The sequence below is a fragment of the Pinus tabuliformis genome, chromosome 7 (assembly GCF_031772625.1).
Source record: "Pinus tabuliformis cultivar Carrire ecotype Pingquan chromosome 7, CPIR1, whole genome shotgun sequence".
Lineage (NCBI taxonomy): Eukaryota > Viridiplantae > Streptophyta > Pinopsida > Pinales > Pinaceae > Pinus > Pinus tabuliformis.
In genome coordinates, this window is record NC_142293.1 from 980335838 (window position 1) to 980361200 (window position 25363).

Sequence of the window (25363 nt, forward strand, 5' to 3'; positions counted from 1 at the left end):
GGGCTGATCTAATGTGGTTACTCAAGCTACCTCTAGGGCACTTAGGATGTTTGCAAGTCAATTGTTCAGTTCATAAACAAACCCAGAGATTGACTGAAGCATTGTTGATCTACTTTGCAGTTGCATAGCAAATGCAGTTCGAAGGCTAGCTGGCTTGACTTCAGGCTCCATCTATGGTTTATGAATCAAACAAATAGAGACAAGCAATCAAACTAATTGCTCCCCAGCGGAGTCACCATTTTGTTATCGGGAAATCTAGTGTCTATTCAAAGCTACTAGTCCCACTGAGATGGGTAGCTATCTTAGAAACAAACAGATTAAAGTCACTTGTTTTTCCTTTACGAGAGAGAGATGAGAAAGAAGCAGAGAGTACCAACCTCAGTCTTCCGCTTGGCTCCTTGCTTGTTTCCTTTCCCCTTTGACAAAATCTCGCCACTGCTTCCTTACTTATACAGCTTCAAAGAGCACCTGTAGATTCACAGTAGCATAATACCATCAAAGCATAGAGATCTTTCACTGTAAACAATATAGGATCAGATATATATTGACCATACAAATGCATATATCAACACAATATTTAGAGATACACAAGAATATGGAGGAAAATTCAAATAGCTTTATTAGTAAAAGTCATAGAAGAGAGGATTACAACCACTTGGTCTGACCCAGCGCCATCCTCCCAGCTTGAAAGCCCTCTTCACCTCACACAAAGCAAGATCACCCAAAAATGTCTTCAAAGAGAAACCAACAGCACCTCTTTGCAAATTACCAAATTCCAACCTCTGGATCTCTTGGATGAGGGATCCATTTATAGATATTTGCAGGGGGGTGAGTCAGCTTCTGGGATTTTGATTAGTGTTATCTCTTTGATAGTTCTTGGTTCCACATGGAGATTTTAGATCTCTTACTCATCCCTGGGCGAACTCAGAGAGGCATGTGTCAAATGAGCAGTTTCTAGAAGATTCTATGGGTTTCCACATAGCAAGCTGCTTGTGCCATTTGTCTGCTCTCGCTCATCGCGCCCTATAGAAGGGCTTTCCAGTATGCATCGCACTTTTTGCATGTGGCAGGTGAGATGCATTGCACCTTTAGCACTGGGCAGTTTGTATGGTCCTGCTTTGACCAGTTTTGAGTAGCTTTTCATGGAGAAATTCTGGGAGATGATGTAATCAGCTGATCTTGCTCCTTTAGAGTATGAAACAACACTTTTAGGGACTTAGAAGCCCTTGGTTTATGGACATATGTGATTGGGGTTGCAGTGCCCAAATATGTCTATAACAAGGAGGCCCTTGCATTGGCAACCATGGTGGATGGAAGTGGGAGAAATTCGGTGGGCAGGGCTCAGGGTGCAGGTTCTAGAGCGCGTGAAGGGTGAGGTAGTGGAATTCGCAGAGGCTGACGTCCGACTGCTCGAGGAGGAGGTAGAGGTTAGGGATAGGTGAAGCATCGTGGCAATAATGGTGGCACAAAGACATCTTGCACTGGCAACAACTCTCAGACGCTGGGCTCTCGGAAGAATGGTGGGCATAGGAGAGGTTAAGCTGTTCAAAGTGATGACCGCGATGAAGCCCCTGACCCATAGGGATTGCAACATTGTTTCTTGGAAAATTGTTGTGGCCTAATTCAATCCTTGATGGATTGGGTAGATGTGGCAGAGCGAATTAATCGGGAAAAGCATGAGGCACTGATGGCAACTTTGGAATGCATGCATTACTTCCAGCGCCAGTTCAGGGAGTAAGTGGTGGTAGTTTGGCGGGGACAAAACCATCTAGCAGAGAAAGTGGAAAAGCTAGAGACCTGGATGGCACACTTCGAAGGGCACATTCAGTGCAACTTTTGTCCTCCATTTCCTCCAAGAAATGCTCCAGATAACCCAACTTCTGTCACCTCCGACGATTAGTATGTCCTCTAGTTTTCTTTATGTTTTATGTCTATTGGAGCCTATGGCCCTATCATTTGTGGACACTGCTACTAGTATCTTTTTTTGTATTTTACCATCTTTTGCAGACTTTGGTCAACAAATATAGTCAGGGTAAGACCACATGTTTTTTTGAAACATCAAATATATATCTTTTTTTTTGAATAAACAGAATATTGACTTACAAAAAATTAACTATAAGTAAAATTTAATAATAATACTTAACTTAATAAATTTAAAATTTAATAATAATACTTAATTTAAGAAATTTAAATTTAAAATTAATTAATTGATTATACTAAATAGATAAAAAAATTCAAAATGGTATTACTAAACTCCACCAACTCGATACTCATCCATTTTTTAGCTTACCCTATTGATTACCCTACCCACCACTATTAAACCTAGGATCATATCCAACAAGTTGCAAAGGCCAAAACCCATCAATATTCACTTCTTAGCTTAGTCCATAAATCACCCGACCGTTGCTACGTTCATATCTAATTGATTGGTTGACCTATCAATGACGCTGGGTTAAATAAAGTTGAAGCTCAAATTGATTAGTTGATGAGAAGTATTTCAAGTTTCACCAATGGATGTCCACTTCTTAACTGATTCACAAAATAGTCGTCCATTTCTTTAACTTGTGCCTAAGGGGGCCTGTTGTGGTATTTTGGGCTACTCGATCTCAATTTATAAACCGAGTGAAATATTCAAATATTCAAGTGCAGGGGAGCTGAAAATGTAGGCTCGATGGCATTGACACAGCCCTTCAGTCTGACTGAGAAGAAGTTGACGACAGTTGTAGTGCTGGGCGGATCCTTCTTTCAGCTTCATACTGCAAAACCTGCCATTTTCCAAGGAGAAGGCAAGGTGAAAACACTCTGTAATCAAGGTCGACTGGTGGAGGCCCTCCACAGCCTGTATGCCACCGAACAACGTGTGGACTCTTCTACTTACGTTTCTTTACTGGAACTCTGCATCGAGAAAAAATCCCTGCGAGAAGGCAAATCAGTCCACACATATATCAGAGATAGGGGAATTATTCCAGACAAAATTCTATGGAACACTCTCCTCAATATGTACATCAAGTGCGGAAGCCTGGCAGACGCTCGCAGAGTTGTTGATGAGATGCCAAAACGAGAATGTTTCTCATGGAGCATGATCATTTCGGCCTATTCTAGTCACGGCTTTCCCGCGGAGGCCTTGGGATTGTTCTATCAAATGCAGGAGACTGGCATTGAACCCAACAAGTTCGCATTTTCGAGCGTTCTCCCAGCTTGTGCCAGATTGGGAGCTGTGGAAAAAGGTATGGAAATCCATAAAGATATAATTAGAAGTGGATTGGAGTTTGATGTCTACGTGGGCAGTGCTCTTGTAGACATGTATGCCAAATGTGGAAGTACGGAGAAAGCTCGAGATTTGTTTGACAAAATGCCGCAACGAAATGTGGTCTCATGGAACACCATGATTTCGGCTTATGCCAGAGATGGGCCTGCTGCGGAAGCCTTAAGTCTGTTTTCCCAAATGCAAGAGTTAGGCATCGTGCCCAATCAGTTTACATTTTCTTCTGTCCTCACAGCGTGTGCCAAATTGGGAGCTCTGCAGCAAGGTATGAAGATTCATAAAGAAGTGGTTCTGAGGGGATTTGAATGCAATGACTTCGTGGGGAATGGCCTTGTAGACATGTACGCTAAATGCGGTTGTGTAGAGAGGGCACGGTATTTGTTTGACAGAATGCGTGAAAGGGATTTGGTCTCGTGGAATGCCATGATTGCTGGATATGTACAGAATGGACATTTTAATGAAACTATTGAGCTCTTTCAAGAAATGCAGCTGACAGGTGTGAAGCCAGATTCAGCCACACTTGCAGTTGTTCTATCTGCATGTACCAGTTTGGCAGCTCTGGATCACGGGATGGAACTCCATGAAGAGATAATCAGGAGAGGACTTCAGTGTAATGTCTTTGTAGCAAGTGCCCTTGTAGACATGTATGCAAAATGTGAGAGCGCAGAGAAGGCACGCGGTATATTTGATAAAATCCCAAATAGAACTGCTGTTTCATGGACAGCCATGATTGCGGGCTATGTACATCATGGTGACAGTTTGGATGCCCTCAAACTCTTTCAACAAATGCGATTGGAAGGTGTAAAGCCGGACTCGAAAACCTTTGCCAGTGTCCTCCCAGCATGTGCCAGCTTGGCAGCTCTGGAACAGGGAATGGAGATCCATGAAGAAACAATTAGACATGGGTTGGATTCTGATGTGTTTGTAGGGAGTGCTCTTGTAGACATGTATGCAAAATGTGGGTGTATAGAAAAGGCGCGCGATTTATTTGACAAATTGGAGAAACGAAATGTCGTTTCGTGGACTGCAATGATTGCAGGATATGCTACGCATGGCCATAGCAACGAGGCCATCAAACTCTTTGAACAAATGCAACTCCTTGGCATCAAGCCAAACCGTGTCAGCTTCGTTTGCATCTTGTCTGCGTGCTGCCATGGAGGCTTGGTGGACAAGGGCCGGCAATACTTTGATTGCATGAGACAATATAACATCACACCCGCAATGGAACACTATGGCTGCATGGTTGACCTTCTTGGCCGTTTTGGATGTCTTTATGATGCCGAAGACTTTATCCATAAGATGCCAATAAAACCTGATGCCACTGTATGGAGTGGTTTGTTAGGAGCTTGTAGAGTACATAACAACATGGAGCTAGGAGAACGTGTGGCAGAACGCCTTTTTAAGTTAGATCCTAGAAACTCTGCACCTTATGTGTTACTTTCCAACATCTATGCTGCAGTTGGTAGGTGGGATGGCATTGAAAAGGTGCGGAAAATGATGAAAGACAGGCAAGTGAAAAAGACACCGGGAGGCAGTTGGATTGAGGTCAATAAACAGGTACATACTTTCCTTGTAGGAGACAGGTCACACCCACAAACACTGAAAATTTATGCAGAGTTAGAGAGGTTGTCTACTGAAATGAAGTCTGCTGGGTATGTGCCTGATACGAGTTTTGTGTTAAATGATGTGGAGGAAGAGCACAAAGAACAATTCCTTTGTCACCATAGTGAAAAGTTGGCAATTGCTTTTGGACTTATAAACACACATCCAGGGACAGTTATTCGGGTTATAAAAAATCTTCGCGTCTGTGGTGATTGCCACTCTGCTACCAAGTTCATTTCCAAGATAGTTGCTCGAGAAATTATTGTGAGGGATTCCAAACGTTACCATCATTTTAAGGACGGGCAATGCTCTTGTGGGGATTATTGGTGATGCCAACAGTTATTTGGTTTATCCAAACTTCCATGTTTATAGTGACTTCTATATCTGGACAAACAATCATCACGTGGAGTGCTAACTGCTGCCTTTATTTTAACAATAGATGGTTTTCTAATGTGGGTTGGATGGTTGAAAACTCTAAGTGCGACATGCTATATGACAAGTCATGCACAGTTAGCAAGGGGTTAGGTATTATTTTGATCCTTTCTGCTTAAATTTTAACTGTTGGAAATCTCGTTGATTTTGAAATAGAGAATCAGAATTCTTTGTGCAATGAGAAATATGGTAAGAGTCATGAAGCATATGAACCCATGGGCATTGAGCACACGCATTTTTAGGAGAGAGGAGATAATTATTAATGGTTTTATTGCTTTTTCTTATTTGTTTGTGAGGAATTGCCCGGAAAGTTATGGAAATTCTGGTCATATTTAGAGAAAATCTGGTTTTTTTTCTATTTATTTGTGCCGTAGTCTAACTAGCTGGAGGAATTGCCCAGAAAGTTATGGAAATTTTGGTCATATTTAGAGATAGAGAAAATCTGGCAAGGATTTTTGTAAATCCAAGTTATAGTTGTTAAACTTCAAAATTTTAGGTGTCCAAGAGGTTTTTGATGGTACTGAATCCATTTCCACCATCAAAAACACTATTCAAACACTGCCTCTACACGATTTTTTGAAATTTTTTTCCCTGGATTCCAGCCACTTTTGGCCGTCCAAGCAATTCCTCAGCCTCAAGCAATTCCTCAGCCTCGGTAGACGACTCCTTTGTTTGTTAGTTGAATTCAACCTTTGATTTATTCATCCAAGTCGGCCTCAAGAAAACAAACTCTACTGCAGTATAGCTTTATTCCGAATAACAAAAATGTTTTTGGCAGAAGGCATCCCATTAAAAATTTGCGTTCAATTTAGCACCAAGGTCAATTTTTCATCAAAACCTTTTACATTTTATGAATGCAGCTTTGAGTAAGTAATGGACTTACCCAGAGTTTATGCGTGTAGGTTGAAAAGCCACATTAATCTCGTGGCTGCAAACTGTCGGAGTTTTACAAGAAATTTCAGAGGTATATTCTTGAGAGTTTTCCTATTCAAATTTCTGCTATCATTTGTGTTTTACTTATATATGGCTTTTACATATTCACTAATATTGAATACATATGTTCATAATGATTCGTAGGTTGGCTCAGACATGGAACATGTGATTTGCGTGGCCTTGGAAGAAACAGTACCATAAAACATGGGCTGAACAGAACCACGCAGCTATCATGGTGATTTGCAATGAGCGTCGATGGATACATATAAATGCTTTAGCCGGTTTCTTGGTTATTTTCTGCGGACAATTTATTAAAGAGAACCTCACCAAAAGCACCCACTAGTGCATGCCAATGCCTCTGAATGTTGCTGATATAGCAATAAAATATCTAGCTGGAGGATGACATGTATAAGTCATTGTATAATGCTTCAAAGCAAGGACTTCTCAACGGTAAGATGGGTTTCTGTTTGTATTGTGTTACACTTGGCATCTCCATTTGTATACCGGTTGCATTTAATTTGCATGAGGAAGATGCGGTCTGCATAACCAATGTTTGGTGAATTTATCAAATATCTGTGACGGCGTTATGGATTAAGATATTTTAGTAATTTTAATAGGCCTCTCTCTCAGCCCAAAGGGTGAGGTTGCTGGTATCAGGCTAGCCCACAGTTATCCTTACGTAAGAGTGTACCCACAGTTATCCTTACGTAAGAGTGTTTTTTTTCAGACTGGAAGTCATTACAAAAATAATCATCAAAACATCAAAGATTATGTGGAAAAGATAATACTCATTCTGCCCAACCACCAGAATAACCCCAATTGAAAAACCATAATTCATTATTAATACTTATTTATCTGCAAAGTCTCGTCATTATTTGTATTCTATATATTGGTATTAGCAAAACTAACCAGAAGGGTCATTGTGTTTACTTATAGATAAGGAAGCTCGAGACCAGCCAGCCGGGAGGGAACTCTATAATGACCAAAGTTGTCATAAAATGTCTTTGTTTCTGCTACTCATTCAAATGAGGAAATACGAGTAATTCATGCCCTTAATTCATTCTATTGAAAATCGTTGATCAAGTGTGATCGAGTGATTATGATGAGATGTTTTGAGTAACTAGGAGTTTAATCTGTCCTGTATTGAAAAAATTAAAATTCGTTTTAGAATTTATCATAAAGAATACAAAATTCGAACACTGATGAATTCGAGTGTCTTGTATTTAGATTAAAAACTATTTAACTTTTATTGTTGAACATTCCTGGTCAATTCTATTATTCTTCTAGAGAACAATTTTGTTTGGCTTTGGCGGTTCCATATAGTTATTTCCAACTGTACAAAACATTCTCTACTTTATATCTAAATTTAAATATCATTCTCAATCTACTCAATTTTTAGTAAATATTATTAGCCATACATGAATCAGGTAGCCAGGTTTAGCCAGGTTGCCAAGGAGATATATCATTATATATCATTATTAGTACCTGAAAGGAAGAATTTGTTGAATCTATAGCGAACTGCTTAAATACAGCATGTTTCCCAAAGAAGCTACATCCATCCATTTGACTGCTTTTCTTATGCTTTTTGGGAACACATGTATATTGCTATAATAGGTTGGTGGGCTTGTAGGTGACGTGTTGAAAAACAAAAGTTAACACCCTTCAAGTTTGTCTTCAAAGATATGGTTACAGTAAAAAATGGGAACATATAGTGAGCTGAATATTTATATATTTCGAAATTTATAAATAACGTTTTGAATATCTGAAAATTGTAGGAGCAATGGCATTGACATGTCCCTTCAAGTTGACGACCAGTGCATTGTTGAATGGATTTTTATTATTTTTCAATCTATTTTTCAATGAACAAGTTGAAATTTTCCGATGCATCTACACGGCGAATTCCATTAAATAAAAATTACTATGGCTAATGAATATCATGATTTAGATTTATTACGATATTTAAGCATTTTAATAGAATAACAGATATACAAGTATTCATCACAGTGAACGTATGTTTTTAAGGAGGGTCTTCATGGAGAATAAATCCCATTTATTATGAATCTTAGAGAATGCTAACAACAAGTCTTTACAATTTCAAACTTGTAGGGCCTCTATAGGGTTATGTTTCATAGTGTTGAGTGCCCCTAATGGCAAAGCCAAGGTCTATCCTTTCTACAAAGATTTTCATTGTTAGCTTAATGATGATGAGAGGTGAGTTTCATACTCTCCCCACATGGGTTCAAATCTCCAATGAGACATTGGCCCCTTCTGACATGGCTAAAAGGGTAGACACTTCCTTGGATAAAGGTCCCCACAGGTATGTCTCAAGACTTCTCAGTTCTTGCTAAGGGATGAGTTATTGGTATATCTAGCTTGTGAGCTATTGGATATACTTTTGGGTTGTAGTGTTAGTTGGTTTGATCCCTAGTCTAGCTCGAGTCACTCTGACTAGTTATTGATTCCCATGGTTTAGAAAAATAAAATGCAACAACTTTCTAAGTCAGATGTGACCACTCAATTGACTTCCATAGTTTGATTGTCAAATATACAACCTCCTCATCCAATTCCTCTTCTTGTTGTTGTTGCAAGACATCTCCAAGAATATATTAGATTGGTTCAATTACTATTGTATCTGTTTAGTTATCAAATGGTTCAATTTCCATTTAGTAAACAACACCAACTGTCCAATTGACTCGTCCTAGTGATCGAGTGCCACATAGGCATCACTTGCTCATATTTTCCTCACTGACTTAACATCGCTAACAAGGCTCCTAGCAATTCTTCAATCCATGTCTTGAATGGTTGACGTCTCCTTGCTTGGTTGACATATGTGTGCTAGTCAGTCTGATGTAGATGATATGCTAGTTGACTTCATTGTTGATCTTGTTTTAATTGATTCTTCTTTGTTAATGAGTTGAATGGGTTCAATCAACTTTCAATTCATCATTACCTCTAGTCTTTAGACTTCTCATTGATCTAATTTTGAATCATTTTTTTCCTTTTTGGGAGGCTTTTGGTCCACCAAAACTTACCAATGTCAATTTAAGAAGATGAAGAAATCTATCATTAGTCTCCTCTAACAATATCATTTAGCTTTGGCAGGGATTGGACCCTTAAAAACAATCTTGAGATACTCTTGTTTGCCCCCATGAGTTTCACGAAGTTTCGATTGCAATACAATGCCATGTTCCAACTCAGTCTTCAACTCCTGACAACATTGACAATTCATCCTCCCCCTCATCAAGCATGGAAGGTGAAAAACCTTCGAATTCTTTACATTGATAACATGATAGATGTTTGTATATGGTCGAAAAGCATTTCCCTTCACATGTTGTACAATTTCAAAGGGGCCATACCTAATGGATTTGAGCTTCTTCCTCATGTCTTGTATCTATTGCTTATTGAGACATAATCACACCATATTTCCCGCTTGGAATATATGAGATACCATGTGTTGATCATGCCTCTACTTATTGGGGGGGCTTTTAATTACCCTTCTAATTGTTCAGAAAGACAACCAAAAGACTGCATTTAATTGTCAACCTAGGGCTCATATAGAACTTGTGAGTTACCGTGCATTGTATATGCAGATCATATTTTTAACTTTCATTGGTTTGTTTTGTAGTTGTAGTATGAATTATTACTTTTGCAAATGGAGTATAAACAATTCACAAGCTTGGCAAGGTTCTATAAGTACATAAGTAAAGTGACTAAAGCTACTTATAGGAAACTAAACACACTAACATGAAAATAAATGTGCTTGTAGGAAATTAAAGATCATACTTGTAAAATTGAAATAACACAATTCGGGGTTAGGAAACTTAACGTTGTAACCTCCAACACAGACAGAACAAACCATACATGCGAGAAATGAAAATACTAATCCTTGCCAAATGATTCCGTTTTTACTCAAATCAACGAATGTAATCATGTGAACACATTTATTCAACAACGTAAATGAATGCAAACCAATATGAAATGTAAACATGTCAAATCGGAGGTAATCATAAACAAACGATTGCCTAAAAAACTTGATAAATAAATAGGTACAACCATGCACGAATAATTAATTGCAAATATCACACAACCATAAATTAATTACAGGAGTAAATAAATTGTACATGAATAAATAATTGAGGTAAATTACACAATTAGAAAAGGGAACTGTCTAAATTATACAACTCTTTGTTCTATTGGACAACCCTTTTTTCTATTGGAATGGTATTGCCTGCCTAAATTATACAACTCTTTGTTCTATTGGAGTGGGTATTGCCTCTATGGAACGGAGTGCTAATATTCATAACACTTGTTGCATTGACAATATGAATTAATTTAATTAGCTAAGCTAGTTAAATTAAATTAATATTTCTTAAATATGCACATGAAATAAATATGCAAAAATAAATAAATCAAATAGATATACAAAAGAAATAAATATGCAAAACAAAATAAATTAAATTAATTAATCATGAATAAATAATTAAGAGAATTGCTAAATTATACAACTCTTTGTTCTATTGGAGTAATTGAGTTAAATTACACAATGAGAAAAGAGAACTCTCTAAATTATACAACTCTTTGTTCTATTCTATTGGAGTATTTGAGTTAAATTACACAATGAGAAAAGAGATTTGTCTAAATTATACAACTCTTTGTTCTATTGGAGTGGGTATTGCCTCCATAGAACGGAGTGCTAATATTTACAACACTTGTTACATTGACAATATGAATTAATTTAATTAGCTAAGCTAGTTAAATTAAATTAATATTTCTTAAATATGCACATGAAATAAATATGCAAAAATAAATAAATCAAATAGATATACAAAAGAAATAAATATGCAAAACAAAATAAATTAAATTAATTAATCATGAATAAATAATTAAGAGAATTGCTAAATTATACAACTCTTTGTTCTATTGGAGTAATTGAGTTAAATTACACAATGAGAAAAGAGAACTCTCTAAATTATACAACTCTTTGTTCTATTCTATTGGAGTATTTGAGTTAAATTACACAATGAGAAAAGAGATTTGTCTAAATTATACAACTCTTTGTTCTATTGGAGTGGGTATTGCCTCCATAGAACGGAGTGCTAATATTTACAACACTTGTTACATTGACAATATGAATTAATTTAATTAGCTAAGCTAGTTAAATTAAATTAATATTTTTTAAATATGCACATGAAATAAATATGCAAAACAAAATAAATTAAATTAATTAATCAAATCATAAGCTGGAAATTATAAACTACAACTAAAATAAAACGTAATAATTACATTATTTCATTATGATTTGGACAACGCTCTTGAAATCCTCATGAAATTAAAGAGAAACTATTTTTATACATAACATTTCCTTAAAAATAAAATAACAACCAATAAATGAGATCAACAAGTGTCTCATATGGTTTGCCAACAATTAGCAAACAAAATATATGCCTCCACAAATCTCTTATTTGGCTTGTTAATAATTAACAAACAATAAACAACTCATACATATTCCAAAATAATTATTAAATACTCAATTAATTATGTCTAATATTGATCCCAATTGAAATAATGGAATAACAATTATGTAACAACATCAACTCAAAGTTCTAATGGCTCATGGTTCCAACATTGCAACAACCACATGAATTGGAGTTGCAGTGATAGGAGTTGTAGCAAAAGAGTTCAGAGTTGCAACAACACAGTTTGGAGTTGTTGCAATGAGAGTTACAACAACAATTTGGAGTTTTCACAATGAGAGTTGCAACAATAGAGTTCGGAGTTGCCGCGACGGAGTTAGGAGTTGCAACTCCACCACATGAATTGGAGCTACAGTAATAGGAGTTGTAGCAAAAGAGTTTGGATTTGCAACAACATAGTTTGGAGTTGTTGCAATGAGAGTTACAACAACACAGTTTGGAGTTGTCGCAATGAGAGTTGCAACAACAGAGTTCAGAGTTGCAGTGGCAGAGTTAGGAGTTGGAACTATAGGAGTTGCAACAACTCTAACCAAAAAAATTTCAGTGGAAACATCACAACTTGCAAAAAAACGTGTATGACACATCGTTTTTGCAAATTAACTCAAAGTTAAATGCAAATATGATCTTTTTCAATGTTTAATCATAAATTCATATAAAATACTAAGAAAATGCCATTGAAAACACTTTATGTCTAAATCTCCTGTATCTCTTATATAAGTATTAGAATGGACTAATACAGAGTTATAAGCTAGTGGAAAATAATTATAATAGAGAAAAGAGGGTGTGAAATATGTCAATTCTAAGGTCCACCATCTCCCCCCAATGGAGAATGTCACATGTTCTCATGCAATCTTGTACATATGTATTAGTCATACTATAGGTACATTTGTTTTTTCCACTGCATACCTCTTTCTGTTGTTAACATTTTTCATTTTTCTCAAATGCTTCTTGTGGATTATCATAAAACATCCTCCAAATTTGAAATTAGCATCCTAAAACAATTTTAATGAGCTTGCAATAAATCTAGTGGAGTTGCAACAACCCTATACAAGGAGTTGCAACAAGAGTGTTGTAAGAGTAACAAGAAGCTTAATTTATCCATTTTCTACAAACCGATTCTTATGAATTGACCATTTGATCCATGATATAAACAAATTATTTCTATATATAATATGAAATTCAGAGTAGCATCAAACAATGTTATATTTGGTGTAATAACAACAATAATCATGACACATGACATGGTGAATTTCCTATTGTTGGTTCTTGTGTAGTAACAACAAGACTTCCTATTACTGGTTCTTGTGTAAAAGCGATAGGGTTTCCTTGTGTCATTTCTTATGTCATACTTTATTGTTGCTAAAACAAATGATAACAACACTTAATTTTTTATGGGGATGGCTTCTACAACAACTTCTTCCATTGTAAGTTCTTGTGGGCCATCCTAATCCTTTCCGAATTCTATATATGGGCTATGATTTTCTAGATAATATGTTGCTCAAAACAATCCTTTAATATAGTGGACCTCAAAATGCTCATGGATCAAAAAGAAAAATATGGAATTAATAAATGTTGACTATCCATTTTAGCTACTTTTTTTGTTGTTGTTAGCTCTTGTGGAGCAACAACCTTTTTCTCTTTATGCTCGTTCTTGTGTGGAAACAATGATGTCCTTCATTGTTGGCAACTTTGAATCCTTATCATACATGGATACTGGAGTGAAGATGGATAAGAATGGTGAGGGAATGTTATGGAAGGCAAAGGTTATAGTACCCCCCCAAAATGAAGAGATTGTCCATCCTCAAGAAATGGAAAATGATGAGAAAGTATAATAGAAGCCTAATTTTCTTTCTAAATACAAATCCATAACATCTAATGAACTTAGATTAGATAAAAGAAAAAGAAGCATACTTGCACCTACGTAAAAAGAGTTATAACAACTAATTGCTAGGTGTTTCTATTTGCAACGATTGATTGATAAGAGTTGTAGCAATTAGCTTATGGGAGTTGCAACAATTGGGTGATAGGAGTTGCCACAATTTGTAACAACACATGTAGCAACATCAACTCTTGTAACAACCTTCTTGTTTTATAGCCTGAGAAAATCCACAATGATGTAAAAATATGCGAGAAATAATAATGTGGAGCTTGAGATCTTGGATCATCATGTGAGTTGTAGATTGAGATGTGAAACAACCTTTTCTAAGTGAAACTTGTGAATCATTATTCAATATAGTAACTAAAAATTGAAGATGAAATTTATTCTTATTTGAAAGATCTTGTTTGCTGGAAAATTGGTTTTGAAACAATCTAATTGCACCTAGAGGGTTTTCATAGTTAGAATTATTATTATATTTTTTTCATGGAATGCCCTCAAACCAAATGGTTTTCAAACATTCCAAGGTTTGATGATGCATGAGACAAGTTTTCACCATCAAATTTATTATGGAAGATAATAGAATAACGAGGCGACTAAGCATTGTAAGTGATCTGAATGAATTTATTGCATGGGTTAGGGATGGTTGGAGTAGGGAGTATGAAATGATGAAGTTTGAGTTGTGAATGCATGGTAATAAAAAGATTAAGTTTTAAGAGAAACTACATAAATGTAGATTTTGCCTGTAGATTCAACAACTTATGTGATATGCTAAAACACAAGACAAGAATCTACTCTACTCTTTAGCGGAAACCAAAATTGATCGATGAAAACCAATAAGCAGAAAGAGGAAGAATATCAATCACACATAACACAACATTTCTTTGGGGAAAGAAATTGCTCAAAACCCCGACTATATATATTGCATTAACCGGAAGATATGAGAAGAAAATACAATGTTTGTTCGTCCTAAACAATTCCCGCACTAGTACATTCTATCTCTCTGCTTCCTAGGCTGACTCTGGCCAACACTTAACCAATTTACTAGCCTTCCAAGCCCCTACTTCCTCGCACAATTCCTAGAGGTTTCAACCCATATTTAATTAAGAAATCCGTTATCCATAATTGCACAATCCAAACATAGGTTCTCAAATGATTGCATGCACCATCTGTGCAACTCGGAAAATTATACAACTGATAGTACACTGTCCCTCAACTCTAATCTCAACTAGGTCTTCATCTGAACTAACATGCATGAATTATTTGTGAGTGAATCTTCAGTTAAATGGTATGGTACTGGTAATGCATTGGTGCACTACTCCACTACTAGACCTCTACTAGTTCCTGCAACAGTTAGAACTAGTTTAATTGACTATAACTCAGTTAGACTCAATTATCTAATTACAACTCCAAAAAGCTCAAACTGGGCCCCTAAAATTTAGGGATCACTCTACATGAATCTAGATAGACTTCCAACACGAATTTCGTAAGTCAATTAAGTCAATTTAACTTAATTAACTATTACAAGTTCCTATGATAATAGAATTACAATTTAATTCACAACTTAATTCAAGGACAAATTAAATTGGAATTGTTGTTGCTATTTTTAACACTCCTTCTCAACAAGAAAGGGATTATCATCTACCCCAATCCTGTCTCTGTGAAACTCAAATTTTCATCTTGACAATGCCTTTGTCAAAATATCTTCATCATGTTCCTCTGTGGGAATGTACTCCAACAACATAATTATCCTTTGCACACAATCTCGAAGACGATGATACCGTATATCAATATGCTTGGACCGATCATGAAAATCTGGATTTTCAGAGAGTTTGATACAACTCTGATTGTCACAGTAAATCACAGTTGGATCCATCTGCTAACCAAAGAACCCAACCAGAATCTTCCTCATCGAGATGGCCTCACAAGTTGCTTGACTAGAAGCCATGTACTCCGCCTATGCTGAACTAAGTGCAATTGATCTCTATTTCCTATTGTACCAAGAAACCACTGCTGACCCAATACTGAAGATCCCTCTTGATTTGAATTTCTTATCAGATGGACTCCCTGCCCAATCTACATTGGTGAAGCCTTGAAGCTTCACTCCCTCTGTCTGTCTGTACCATAATCCATACTGAGTGGTGCCTCTGAGGTATCTCAACACATGCTTGGTTCCCTGCCGATACAGCTTGGTTAGCTTAACCATCGCTTAACTAAGCTGATTAACTGCATAGCACATGTACAGTCATGTATTCACCAAATACATAAGTGAACCCACAAGTTGCCTATAAATAGTAGCTTCCACTACTTCACTGGAAGTAGCATCCTTCTTCCTCCAGTTACTTGCTAGAGGAGTCACCATGGGTTTACTTCTCTCCATGTGGAACCTCTTCAGTATCTCGTTGGCAAACTTTCCCTGAGAGACAAAAATTTCCTTATCACCTTGCCATACTTCCATGCACATAAAGTAGTGCATGAGCCCTAAGTCCTTCATTTCGAACTCTCTTACAAGCTCCTCTTGGAAAGACTTGATCAACTTATCATCACTTTTTAGAATCAAATTGTCGACATATAAAACAATAATTGGCAATTTACCTTCAACCACAATATGGTAAAGGTTTGTATCTACTTCACTTTTGGTGAAGCCCAACCCGGTGAAGTAGCTATCGATCTTGGTGTACCAAGCATGGGGTGGTTGCTTTAGCCCATACAATGCTCACTTGAGTCGACACACATGTGACTCTAGGTCGAAGGTCTCAAAACTTTCAGGCTACTCAATATACACCTCTTCCTCAGTCATGCCATTAAGGAAGACTGTATTTACATCAATATGATGTATTTTCCATCCCATCTGCGTTGACAGTGCCAAAATGGATCTAATTGATGAGTACCTTGCAACAGGAGAAAATATCTCATCGTAATCAATCCTCTCCACCTGAGAAAATCATCAGGCCATAAACCTGTCCTTATGTTTCTCCGCACTACCATATGTTGCTTGCTTTACCTTGTAAAGCCATCATGAACTCACCGCTGAATTGTCTGCCGATATTGGGATCACATCCCAAACACTGTTCCTGACAATGGAGTCATACTCCTCAACCATGGAACCAACCCAAACCGGTTGCTGCACTGCGTCCACAAAATAAGATGGCTTTGTCTCAACACATCTGCTCATAAGAGCCATGTATCTAGCATACCTCTTAGGTGACCTCCTCTTCCTGCATTGTGATGTGGGTGCTCCCACATTCTCTCTCACATCATGCAATAATTTGTCAGCCTCTCTAGTGTGCTTTCTTCCATCTCTGGAAGACTCTGCCTTGGTGTCTCCGCTCCCCGATCCTCTGCATCTGGCTTCTCCACATTAATCTTAGGTTCCTCCTTAGGAGTTAAAATCTCCTCAACCACATGTAGTTGAAGCTCCCTCTTGAAGGAACATCTCATGGCCTTCTCTTCATTGAATATTACATCCCTTCAAATCACTGTCATCCTGTTGGTCGACAAGTACACCTAATAGTTGTGAGGTGTATCGATGTACCCCAAAAATATCCCCAACGCTGCTATTGGATCAAGTTTCTTCTGTGCATCTTTGGTTACATGGCAGTAGACCGATTAACAAAAAATCCTGAAGTGACCCACATCTAGTCTCTTCCCTGAGAAAGCCTCCTTTGGTGTACTCATCCCAAGAATTCGATGAGGGCTTCTGCTCTACAAATAAACAACTGTGTTGCATGCCTCGACCCACAAGTGTAGTGGGAGGCCTTGATCATGCAACATCACTTGTGCTGCCCCTCATTAGGGGAATTTTGAGGTCTAAAATGGGCCTCCTAAGAAACTCCCCTAATGACTATTCTATTCTTCCTTTCATCCACGCCATTCTGTTGTGGGTTATGAGGTTGATCTGATTGGGAAGATTAGTTTTGCTGTGCTAAATTCCTTCTCAGATAATGTTAAATATGCTTAAGGATTCATGAGATTATTTGCAAGTTTAAAAAAACATTATTTTTGAGTGTTTTTATGTAATTTTTATGTGCAAATTAGCATAAACAAATGACTGAGCAATAACATATAACTGACATAAACATCACCACAAATAGTATCACAACAACACATGATGAAAGAGTTCACCCATTTTGGGCTACGTCTCCTTGGTCCAACTTCCAATGACACAACCCTCTCTATTATGCTCAAAAGTGTGAATACATTAGTTTACAATGCTCATAAAGCTCTGAAACTTGTTTCAATGGCTCCAGAATGCCCAAAACTGCATGTGTAGCCTCTTTATTCTCCTAATTTGGTAAAACACTGAAGAAGTTATGGCATTTCCCAATATTCTTCTAATCACATCATAAATTCCCAAAATTCGGCACCATCCTACAAATTTTCCCCAAAATGCGCTAACTTAGAGACAATTTCATTGAATTTCAGGGGAATTTGTCGGGCGTGTTAAATGTCCTCTAACACCTTATATCCAAAAAACATGGCCATATGGGGGGCCATGTGCTTGGGGCTAAGGCCAATGGCCCACCCCCGCCGACTGCGACCCTCGCTCCTCTCCACCGGTGGTCATGTGTTGGTGGTGCGACCAAGGGCCCGCCCCTCCTTCGGAATGGCGCACTTTCAAATTTAAATAGAAATTGAGTTCTTATATAGTTAAGAACTATTTTTATGGTGTATTGGTGGAGGCTTTGGACATGTGTTGTGAGATTGCGGGTTTGACCCCCGCTGCTGCTGCCTAGACTTTGACCCATAATTTTGGTGGCCCTTGGGTTGCCACGTGGCGGCCTTTGGCTGGGCCATGTGTTGTCTCATGGTTGGCCACCAATACAACTAATCAAAAATGCTGATTCCTACCTAATGAGAATGTGCCACTTGGCACAATACGATTCACCGGAGAATGTTGAATATTCAACCTGCTACATACACCTACCCAATCAATGCCACATCAGCAATACAGACTGTTGACTAGGCTGTCAATTTCTTTCAAAAATTCCCATGTTTTGGAAAGTGAACAGAACATGATTTTGGGAACATACGGTGTCTGTTTTGCGCGAAACAAGTGGCATCAGATTTAGGATGATGAGCATTACGCATCCTCTAGGTTCTACACTGATATGACAACTTTGAATTATGAGCTTTTTTTGAGCACCTGATCATTCCTCCCCATTGGAAGCCTTTTGGACACCAAAATATCACTTTCAGTTGTCTGGCAGGTGAGGGTACAATTCCCTCACCTTTCCGATCTCGATCCATTTGAATTTTGAAGGATTTGTTCCCTTGAGCCCCACTCGAAGGTAATCCACATTCCCTCGTTTTGAAGACCTTGTTCTTTTGTCACGAATGGTGTCTTGCTGTAGTTCATCAAGGTATTCAAGGGAAAAATTCTCAATGGAAGGAATTTGGACATTTTATCCTTGATCTTGAATCAAAGGAGGCTCATACAACCTTTTCTCAACATCAACAACAACATAAATTTGCATATATAAAGGAAAATCCAACTCGAAGGCATTGTTACCAATCTTTTCCAGAATTTTGAATGGACCATATCTAATTGGTTTCAATTTTTTACCTTCTCCTTGGAGCCTCTCTTTGCTAATGTGAAGCAAAACTTCATCCCCAACTTGGAACATGTGACCTACATGATGCTTGTCATGCCTTGCTTTGTACTTGCCTTGGCTCTTTCCAAGCTCTTCTTGAACTCTTTGGTGTACCAATTGGATTTGTTCAATGTCTATGTCACTATGACCATCAATAGAAACATCTTTTCAAAAATGAAATCCAAAGGATACTTAGGTAAGTATCCCAAATATGCCTCAAATGGCGATGTTTGAGTTGAAGAGTGCTTGGTCTAGTTGTAAGCATGATGAATATAGTCAAAATGTTCATCCCACAACTTAGGATGTTTGTTGCAATACCCATGAAGAAGATGTATCACTGTCTTGTTCATCACTTTTGTTTGACCGTCTGTTTGCAGATGAAATGCTGTACTCTTTTTCAATTTGGTGTCCATGAATCCCCACAAGCTTGACCAAAAATTCCGAACAAAGCGAGAATCTTGATCACTAACAATGGATGTGGGCAATCCAAAATGTACCCATACATTATGAAATAATAACTGAGCAATTTGTTCAGCTGTAATTTTCTTTTTACAAGGCATCAAAATACACATTTTGCTGAATATACATAACTACATATAAATAATCATGACCTCATTTTGACAATGGAAGAACTCCTATAAAATCCATAGAAACACTCTCCCACAGTTGTGAAGGAACCGAAAGTATGATCCTAACTTCCTATTGCCAAGCTTACTAACTACACATAATGAACATCCTTTAATAAAACATGACACACTTTCAAGCATATGAAGCCAATAACAATACCTCTGTAGATGTGCCATCGTCTTACTTACACCGAAATGCACAGCAATGAGAGAAGTGTGTGCCTCTCTTATGATGTTGATTCTTTCTCCCTGTGGAATACAAAGCTTTCCAAGATGGTACAACAAGTTATCATGCAAATGATAATCCAATTCCTCTACTTGGTTACCTTGACTCAAGATTGCATAAACATCATGAAAGTCATTGTCTAATGCATATTTCTCAATATAAATTTCATGCAAAATAGAATTATGCTTGAGTAAAGTAGTTGCACTAATAATAGGCCTAGAAAGCATATCGACAACTTTACTATAGATACCTTTATTATACCTTATTACCAAGTGGAATTGTTGAAGAAAATCCATCCATCGGAAGTGCCTTGATTGCTGCAACTTAGATTGAGATTGCAAGTATTGCAATGGTTGATTATCAATGTGAATGATTGTTTCCTTACCCATCAAGTAATGTTTCCACTTTTTCACATTTTGCACCAATGCATACAATTCCTTGTCATATGTCGGATAATTAATCATTGCACCACTGAAAGTTTCTGAATGAAAATAGATAGGCTTACCGTGTTGCATTAAGACTGAACCCATGGCGTAGTCACTAGCATCAGTCTGGATCTCAAATGATTGTCTCAAGTATGGAAGTGCAATTACTGGAGCTGAATTGATCTTTTCCTTCAATGCATCAAAGGGCTTTTGTTGTTTTCCTCCCCACTGAAAAACCTTTTTCATACTTGTCGATGCATGCAAAGGAGCTAATATAAAAGAAACATTAGCAATGAATTTCCTCCAATATTGGGCTGCTCCCAAAAAAGTTCTTACCTCAGTAACTATCTTGGGCCTTGGCAAATTCAAAATGACCTCAACCTTGGAGGGATCTATTTTCAACTCACCTCCTCCAACAATATGACCCAAGCAAACTAAAGATGTTTTTCCAAACTCACACTTCGACATCTTTAAATACCACTGTTCTTTCTTTTAGACATCAACTACTTTTCTCACATGCATGACACGTTCATGAAGATATTTATTGAAAATTAAGATGTAATCTAAGTAGACTACAACAAAATCATCAAGAAATGGTCTCAACACATCATTCATCACACACATGAAGTTATCAGGAGCATTACATAAACCAAAAGGCATAACTAGCCATTCAAACAAACCTTTTTTTTTTGAATGTTGTCTTCCAAATGTCTCCTTCAACAATTCTAATTTGATGATAGCCACTCCTTAAGCCCAACTTAGTAAAATAATTTTCATATTTCAATTGATCAAGTAAATCATCTATTCTAGGAAGTGGGTAGCGATTCTTTACCATAATCTTGTTCAATGCACGGAAGTCCACACACATGCGCCATGTTCCATCCTTATTTGGAACAAAAACAATAGGTGAACCACATGGCAAAGAAATTAGCCTGATGATCCCTTTTGTAGAAATTTTAAATAATATAACACTTATTCACAGAGATTATCCTGATTATACACTATTTGCGGAATGCATGCATAATACATAACCTCCTCTACCATTGATCATCAATTTTGCGGAATTAAAAACAATCGCATGCACACATTGAAACATCAATCACACATATCAACACAGTATGTACTGGGGAAAGCATACAGCTGAAAACCCCAAACTATCTGTAGATTATAATGATAGAGAACATATAACAATACATAATACAATACTCCTCACAAGTACTTAGTACTATCTCCTCATGCTACACACAAACTAGCTCAGATCTGAACAAGTCACGGGTTCAAATCTCCTCCACTATTTGCCTGCCTCTACTGCGCAATCCAAGTTGAGAATAGATCAGATCCAAGTTCGAATTCCCTTGGCTTATACTGCGCAATCCTCATTGGCAATCTCAACCAATGATTGTGCAAATCTCATAAACAGCTATAGTCACAACTAATAGTAGTCTCACCCTTTCACCCACCTCTAACACTTGTCTCCACTGATCTGTCCATGCACTGAGTTAACTGATGTATTCTTTAGTTGATTTATGAGTTAATAATTAGTGAATTAATTAATAATTAATTCACATCACTCATCACTAGTGTATTTGGCAGTTAGACTAAATACAACTAGTTCAACTAAGTCAAACTGAACACAACTCCATCAACTCCTCAATCAATTCCACCAAACTCAATCACTTGAGTTATAACTGAAATCCATCATGCAATAGCTCAACTAACCCATAGGAAAAGCGTATTTCCTTCTGAAAATTGCATGTGCCACATCCGTAGCTCGAACTGAAGTGCTGCAAGAGGATAAGATAATGTTTATAGTCCAAATATTATTAAGAGCTAATAATATTCGAATGTTCTATTTTTAGACTGGCAGTGTAAAAATAGACTCCGCCCATATGTCTAAAAATAGAAGTCCATCTATTTTTACCAACATGACCAATCATCCATAAATAGCATCCTGCAACTCATAGACCATGATCCATAAGTCTAAAAATAGACATAGTCTAAAAATAGACTTTGTGCCAAAAATAGCCTGCACGCCCACTTAGTGAAGGCGACTTCTTTTCACTAAGCTCCATCATCTTGTTGCATTTTCAACACTCCCTCTCAATAAGATATGGATTATCTGTAACCCCTATCTTGCCTCTATGGTATTCGAATTTTCTCCTGGTGAGCGCCTTCGTCAAGATATCAATATCCTGATCCTCCGTGGGAATGTATGAAAGTAACATGATTCTCCGCTGCACACAATCTCTGATATGATCGTACTTGATGTCAATGTGCTTGAACAACCAGACCAGGATCTTCCTCATCCATATAGCCTCGCATGCAGCCAAACTTTCTGCCATATACTCGGCCTCTGCTGAACTGAGTGCCACGGATCTCTGCTTCATGCTGTACCAAGAAACTGCTGTCGACCCGATACTGAAGATCCCTCCAAATGTGCTCTTTCTGTCCGTTGGGCTCCCTACCCAATTTGCATCCGTGAAGCCACATAGCTTCACCTCATCCTTCTGTCTGTACCACAAACCATATCCCGATGTGCCTCTGAGATAACGCAATACATGCTTGCAACCATGCATGTTGAACTTCTCCAGTATCTCCCGGGCATACTTACCCTGAGAAACAAATAGTCCATCACTGCGCTGCCAAATTTCAAATCCCAGGAAATAATGAAGGAGGCCCAAGTCCTTCATCTCAAACTCTCTAGCAAGATCCTCCTTGCATGAAAGTATCAACAGCTCATCTCCCATCAAAATCAAATCATCTACATAAAGTACAATGATCAGAAACTTACCCTCCACCACAATCTGGTATAGGTTAGGATCCGCCTCACTCTTGGAGAATCCAAGTCCGGTGAAATAACTGTCTATCCGTGTGTACCAAGCACGAGGTGCTTGTTTCAACCCATACAACGCTCTCTTGAGCCTGCACACATGCGACTCGCTGCTGAAGATCTCGAAACCTTCAGGTTGCTCTATGTACACCTCCTCCTCAATGACTCCGTTGAGGAACGCAGTCTTCACATCCATCTGATGGATGTGCCACCCCATCTGCGCTGAGAGAGCAAGAATCGTCCGTATGGAAGAATACCTTGCGATAGGTGCAAAGGTCTCCTCATAATCGATCCCCTCTATCTGTGAGAAGCCTCGGGCAACAAATCTTGCCTTGTACTTCTCCACACTCCCGTTAGCTGCCTGCTTCACTTTGTAGATCCATCTCGAACCCACCACTGATTTCCCTTCCGGTCTTGGGACAATCTCCCATGCACTGTTTTTGACAATGAATCATACTCTTCCACCATGGCATCTACCCTGCGGGATCCTCCACAACTTCCTTGAAAGAGGATGGCTCAGTCACGACACATTTTCTCACAAGAGCCATGTATTCAGTGTATCAATCAGGTGATTGTCTCTGTCTGCGCTGTGCTATAGGTGGTCCTACAACCTTCTCTGCATCTTGAGCCAGTCGCTCAGCTTCTATAGTGCACTTTCGCCCTCTGATGGTTGGTGCTACATGAGTGGTCTCTTCCACTCCATGAACTTCATCTTGTGGTTGATCCACATCCTTAAGCTCATCCTTAGGAACTAATAGCTCCTCATCTATATGCAAGTGTGGCTCCCTCTCAAGCGAACACTTCATGGCTTTCTCCTCCTGAAATTTGATATCCCGTCGCAAAATAGTCTTGCGACTGTCTGGCAAATACACACGATAGTTGTGGGGCGTATCAATGTACCCCATAAATATCCCAACCTTTGCGATCGGCTGCAGCTTCTTCCTGGAATCCTTCGTCACATGCATGTAAACAAGAGAACCAAAAATCCTCAAATGGGAAATATCAGGCCTCTTACCATAATAAGCCTCCTCGGGTGTAGTCATGCCAAGTATCTTGTGAGGACAACGGTTCTGCACATATACTGCAGTATTGCATGCCTCCGCACACAAGTGAAGGGGTAGGCCCTGATCATGCAACATCGCCCGTGCAACACCCACGATTGTTCTGTTCTTTCGCTCAGCAACCCCGTTCTGCTGTGGGTTATTGGGAGCTATGAGCTCTCTTCAAATTCCTTCTGCGTTGTAGAAGTCCTTGAACTCGCCAGAGATGAATTCACCACCATTGTCGCTCCTTAGAGCCTTCACCTTCTTCCCCGATTCCTTCTCGACCAATGCTTTGAACTCACAGAACTTTGAGTATGTCTCGCTCTTCTTCTGCATGAAGAAGATCCAGCACTTTCGAGAGAAATCATCAAGAAAGATCACATAATACTTGTGCTATGCTGTTGAAGCTACTGAGAAAGGTCCACACACGTCTGTGTGAATTCTCTCAAGGATCGTCGTGCCGCGACTATCCTTCTCGTGAAAGGTGGCTTTCACAAATTTTCCCAAAGTACACCCCTTGCACTGATCTGACTGTGCAAGAGTGCCTTTAGGAAGCCCAGTAGAAATCTGCTGCAGTATCTTCAAGGCTCCATGGTGAAGGTGGCCCAATCTCCGATGCCACAGCTCGCCATCATCCTGGCTCACTAGTGCTTCTGCCTTGCATGCCATTGCTGCGCAACCATCTACCTGTAGTTGATAAAGGTTCTTGACTCGAACCCCTATCTTCCGCGTTTCTCCAGTTGTCTTACTGCGCAGGAAAGCCTTTCCCTCGCTGAAGACAACATCATATCCCTTGTCTTCTAACATTGCCACAGAGATAAGATTCTTCTTCAATCATGGAACATGCATCACTTCCTTCAATATGAAGGGTTTACCAGACTCCCTCTCAAAGGAAATGGTACCGATACCGGTCGCACTGTATCTACCATCATCACCCATCTCGATGTGCACTCCAAGATCTTTCTCATCCAGATCAGAAAACAAATCTTGATCTCCTATCATGTGAAAAGACGCACCACTGTCCAAGAACCATATCG

General features: G+C 38.4%; 1 pseudogene across 1 annotated transcript; it reads left to right on the plus strand.

Annotated features, from left to right (window-relative positions):
- The first annotated feature begins 2447 nt into the window (after window positions 1–2447).
- Window positions 2448–7550, plus strand: LOC149250890 (pentatricopeptide repeat-containing protein At3g26782, mitochondrial pseudogene; annotated as a pseudogene). Its single transcript, XR_016266849.1, has 4 exons — window positions 2448–5392; window positions 6202–6263; window positions 6377–6682; window positions 7169–7550. The product of XR_016266849.1 is annotated as a pentatricopeptide repeat-containing protein At3g26782, mitochondrial pseudogene (transcript).
- Window positions 7551–25363: the final 17813 nt, after the last annotated feature.